The following is a 5,798-nucleotide window of genomic DNA, read 5'->3' on the forward strand; positions in this document are numbered from 1 at the left end:
TTCAGCCTTCTTTATGTGCCTGGGCCTCAGAAAGTGTTTCTTTCAATGCTCTCACCTCTCATCCAGAGGAAGACAACTGTTGTTGTTACTTGGGGTTTGCTACCCTGGTGGTGGAAGATGGGTGGGTGTGGGGGGTGGCTTCTTTGCTGTCCTGGCTCACCCTTGACCTTAGGCAGGCCCTGTGTTTTCAGTTTCAGTTTGGGGGTTTCCTGCTCCTCCTTTCTCTGGCAGCCAAACTCCACCTTGTATCTTTTGTACCTCATCCTGTATGGACAGGTGCTTTCTGCCCTCCTCCAGCAGTAGGAGACCTCTCCTTGTATTGGTGTAGGATCCTGGGCCCAGGAATGCCTCCTGACTAGAGGTAGTGGTGCTCTTCTTTACCCCTTCCCTGTGTCCTGAAGGTGTCAGGGGTTTGCTGCCCACCTTCAGGAGCTCAAGGCTTTTGCTCCATAGGAGAGAAGGCTTTGTATCTTCTCTGAAGTGGCAATCGCTCCTTCCTCCAGGTCTGCTTTCTCAGGTCTCACACCCCATCCCCAATCTTACCCAAGAGATGAGCACCCAGAGAAGTTCATAAAGACATGGACGCAATGTCCCTAATGTGGGTGGCTCCCTCGTTTCTATACCCTCACATTAGCCCACCTCATTTTTGGCAATTCTTTAACATTTTGGCTAAACTCTTCTTACCCAAGAGAATGGAAGGTGAGATTTCTTCTTCCTGTGCTCTGCCAAGGGTGAACCAGTATTCATGTTCATCTTTTTGGGAAAGAAGCCCATCTTTCCTTAGATTTTAGGATTCTTGGCTTTTCTCGCATGGTTCAAGAAAAGTTTTAATTTTTTAGTTTTCCAGACTTTTCTTCTTGCTGCTCTTTCCAGCTCTCTATAGTCTAGGCACTGCAATGACCGGGCCTAGAATTTTTAAACACTCTGTTCTGTGGCCATGCATGTTTCTGTCATATAAATTACCTCACAAATGATCAACAAGTGGGGAATGCAGTCAGTATAATGCAGAAATAACGTTGGGTCTTATGCAGTTTCCCCTGGCACGTTAGCACTTTGAAGCAACCTCAGGCAAGCTTTCTCAAAAATTAAAGTCTTACAAATGTATGCCAAAATTCAGGAAAACACTGGAACTGTCCAGTCTTGACTTTTCTGTAGTGCACGTATTGTCTGGTTCAGTGACTTTCAGTACCCTATGTTTCCACTATCTTAAGCTATTCTGAGCAGATTGAAAGTGAAGATAAGGAAGCTGCCAAGATATTATGCTGTATGTTAAAATAATGAATTCATGAAGAAGGCTATACATTAAATCCAAATTATAATATTGATGAAAATGTTCTCTATCAGAAATGAATGCCCTCCAAGACATATATTGCAAAAGAGGAAGTATAGGAACCCCAAGCTTCATATATTCACCTATGCCACTATTTTTATTAGGATTGCTATTGATTTTTATAAATATTCTGGTTTCAGACTTCCATAGGTTTGAGTGATCTGCTCCAATCCTATTTTCCCCATAAACTCTGTTATTTTAGGTGCATGAATTTGCAGAATGGGAATTTTTAAGAATGCAAGAAGATCATGTAGCAAAAAGTACCTGTAATATGTATTATTCTTCTGATCATGGAAGGCATACATGCCCATTACTGAAAAATTGGAAGCTACAGAGGAAAAGGGAAATATTCAATACCCATTAATTGTCCCATTCAGAGATGATTTTTAATTCACATATACTTATTTTAAACATAATTGGAATCAAGATGCTACATTTTTCAAAACTGAAGAAGGCAAATCATTAAAAAAAATAACTTCTGCACCAAAGAGGGAGAGCATACATGTAGAGAAACTTAACACACACACATATGTACTAAAAGTAACCCCCTCACCCCAAGAAAATAACTGTGGTAGAGAATGGGCACATTCATGCTCTAATCCGATTGAATTTAAGACAGATGGAATCTAGTTCATGATCATTTCAAAACACTTCTCTGTTCTCCTAACCAATGACCTTGAGATTTTGAACCTTTAAACTTTAAAAGATATTTTTCTGAATCAAGGGTATAAAAATTTATGATTTATTCAGAATCAATTAAAACTATTTTTGGCATATACACTATGGGAAGTAATCCACACTGCCAGTTTACAGCACAGTTCAAACACTAATTGCATAATTGTGTGTTAACAGTGACCATCTTGCTGAATCTTCTTCAGAATGATCTTCTGCAATGCCCTCTCCTCTCCAGTCTTGTACTCGGGAATTCTGCAAAGGACCAGGAAGAAACAAACAGGGCAAACATCTAGGGTAATTCAACAGGAACGTAATGTGATGACCATGTAATGGTCCACACGCTACAAATAGGCTTTTGAAAAATGTTTTTGGCCCACAAGGAAAGACCTCCCCTGTTCTATTTTTCCTCCCCCTCGAAGACAGAAGTGTCACAAAACAGAAGCAAATACTCTGGGAAATTCCCTGGTCTCCAGATGAAGGCTGGTGATAGTTTTATTTCTTGTTAGCAAAATAACCTTCAGTCAACATGATCACTTGGATGGACAAGCACAGGCACACACAGTTACTGCTGGAAAAAGGAAAGGTGTCATTGTGCATAAAAACAAACCAACCCGACCACTAACCCAGAGGTCTAAGGGCAATGCCATGGGAGGTAAGTGAATACAATCACTGGGCTCAGAGAGTCTATTTTTGATTGGTTCCTAATTTAATTTGATTTACTAGAACTAATTTGCAATAGCGACTGGCAGTCAGCCCTTGGAAAGGGTGCTTCTAAATTTAAAATTCAATTTTACTTCATTTCCAAAAATGCTTATTGGGCCCTTTCTAAGTTCCAGATAATATGCTAATGCCTGGGGATGGAGATGCAAACAAGAAATATGGTGGCCTTGCCTACAGTCCAGCAAAATGCCAGAATTAAGTTTATCTACTGATTTCCCTCATAATACATTAACTCTAAAACACTTTCTGGGATTCCAACCCATGCCCTCCACTTGCCCAAATATCTGGGGCTACCTCATAGGTCTCTGATAGTGGCAGGGTTTACAGAAAACTGGAGCTGCTGGGCTGGCAGTGATCATGCTGGTGGTGTAGGTAGGACTGGCCACTTCATCTCAGGCTCAGCAGCATCAGTGCCCTGGCCAGGCAAGCTCTGCAGCCTGATTGGGGATATAGTTCCGAATGCACAGGCCCTGTAGTGCCTCAACAGCTCTGTGAGCTCAACGTTATCCCTTTTATATGTTTCTTTTCTGCTTAAGTCAGCCAGAATCTGTTTCTGTTGCTTGCAACTCAGAATCCTGACTGAGACACATGGTTAGCCATCTGCCCTCTGAAAGTGTTCTGTTCCTTTTCAAATCACATGTAGAAAAATACTTGGAAAAAAAATTGTATTATGTTCTATATGACTGGCATATTTTATCAAATTAAGACAGTCCTCTTAACCAATGGTTCTCAGCTGCAGTACTGGATCATACGGTACCAGCATCAACTGTAGGCCATGCCTCTATGAGTCTGTTACAAATAAAGAAAGGAAGTTTGGGGATTTTATTTTATTTTTTGTATCAAATTAGAACAGATTTAATAGCACCACTGTCACTCACTTGCATTCATATATGTTTTCTTGAGTTGGAGAAAAAGAGTGGAAGCTAGGGTGCCAGAAATATTTGCAGAAACTACAGTTCATTCTATTTGGGCTGCAGCTTGAGAAATATCTTAGGTGTAGGTGTGGGGAAAACTGAACAGCCCCGTCTCTCAGAGGCTGTATTTGCAGAACTGGGATCACTCAGGATGCACATGCTCCAGCAGGTGCCCACTGCCAGCTTTGGTGGCCACGGTGTCAACCCATACATCAGCAGCCTTTCATATTAAGTTACAGAACACACATCACAAGGGCTGGATTTAACTCGTGGACAAGGAAATGTTTTAAATTCTAGAGCTGCTCCAAGCCATAGGAGACTGGTCATGTTGTGTAACCTTTTTTGACTCTTTCTAGGCGTGTTCCATGCACAGCTGTTGTAAGGTACGCTATTATAATTTGCCCAGCCTTGGGCACCTGTTGTAGGCAATTTGAAATAAAAACAAGTCAGCGCAGAACATGATCAGATGTATGAGAACACATTTCATTCACTCGGAATATCCCCACAGACTATTCCATTTCAGTAAACTCTGCAACCATTCTTCTTTGTCATTATTTGCCAAGAGAAGAGGAAAAGAATAACACATCTCTTTTTATAAGAAACAAATCAGCGTTCCGCTGGTCCAGGGTCTACAGACACAGACTCCTTTTGCTTATTCTCCTGCAGCCTTTCTCCCCTCTCTTTTCTGAGCTAGTATTTCCTCCACCCTTTCAATTTGTCACAGTTGCCTTTCCCAAAAGAGCTTTCATTTTCTCTTGTTTCCCTGGTCTGCACTTCCTGGCCCCTTGCTTTTTTATGAGAGGACATTGAGGCCCTGGCAGAGCAGAGAAGAGAAACAAATGAATGTCACGGGCCCCTCAGGGTGGACCTGTCTGGCTCCATGAACAGAGAGGAGGCCTGGCATCAGCGTCCACCTGGGGAACCCTGAGACCTGGAGCTCACCCACGCTCCTCACACTTTGAAATTGTCTCCTTGATGGTAAGATTGCTTAGGACTGCTTTGAGAAAGCTTGGAGGTCAGCGATGTCTACCGGGATCGGGAAGGGAGATTTGGAAATCTCAAGAGAGTTCAGCCATACTGTGTACTTCTGACCCCACTAGAGTCTTCCCGATTCCAAAGTCGGTGCCCAGACTGCTTTTTGATATTTTTGTTTCTGTTCTGAAAATGCGAGTGCTATACCTAAATTCTTTATCAACTAACATCGTATTTTACAACCTGTTAGGAGACTGGGATGTAGGGGCAAACAAAACCTGGAGAAGGACACAGAAAGAAGAGATTCGAGACAAGCAGACGGCATCTAACAGAACAGGGCCCGGGGAAGGAGTAGATAGTCTGCCAAGGAAGAAAGAGAACTGGGTTTTGATCTGGACACGCCAAGGTTCAGTCCCAGCAGCTCTACTTGCTATGTACATGGTCTTGGGGGGTCACTCTGGTTCTCTGAGCTTCGGTTTTCTCATCTGTAGAATGTGGATCATAATGACTTCCTTGCCGCGCAGGTGTATGGATTTAAATAAATAATAGGTATAAGGTGCCTAACACAATGCCTGACTATTCATAGCTGCTCTATAAGTTATAGCAAATATGTTCAATACATATAATTCCGGCCAGTGGGAGGAGTCATTCTAACTGGAATTGTTCACCTCCTTGAGCACCAGTGTCTGCTTACTGTTAAGGTATCATTTGATAAGTCTTTGCCCTAATCCTACAGTCTAAGTAGGTCAGCTCTGGGGCCTGCATTGAGCAGGTTGTTCCTGAGGATCTGCGCATTGTTATCAAAAACACCACAGCGACGGTTTTTTGTTTTTGTTTTGTTGGGGTTTTTTTCTGCGGTACGCGGGCCTCTCACTGTTGTGGCCTCTCCCGTTGCGGAGCACAGGCTCCGGACGCGCAGGCTCAGCGGCCATGGCTTACGGGTCCAGCCGCTCCACGGCATGTGGGATCTTCCCGGACCGGGGCACGAACCCATGTCCCCTGCATCGGCAGGTGGACTCTCAACCACTGCGCCACCAGGGAAGCCCACAGCGATGTCTTTTAATGGAAAATGCAGACAAGCAAAGATGATGAGGATAAAGGGGCCCCTGGGACCTCACCTCCACAAACCCTGCATCCCAGGCGCCCATGACAGGGAGCGACGGCGCCTTCTCTCCACAGGCTGCCCT

The sequence above is a fragment of the Lagenorhynchus albirostris genome, chromosome 4, assembly GCF_949774975.1.
Source record: "Lagenorhynchus albirostris chromosome 4, mLagAlb1.1, whole genome shotgun sequence".
NCBI lineage: Eukaryota > Metazoa > Chordata > Mammalia > Artiodactyla > Delphinidae > Lagenorhynchus > Lagenorhynchus albirostris.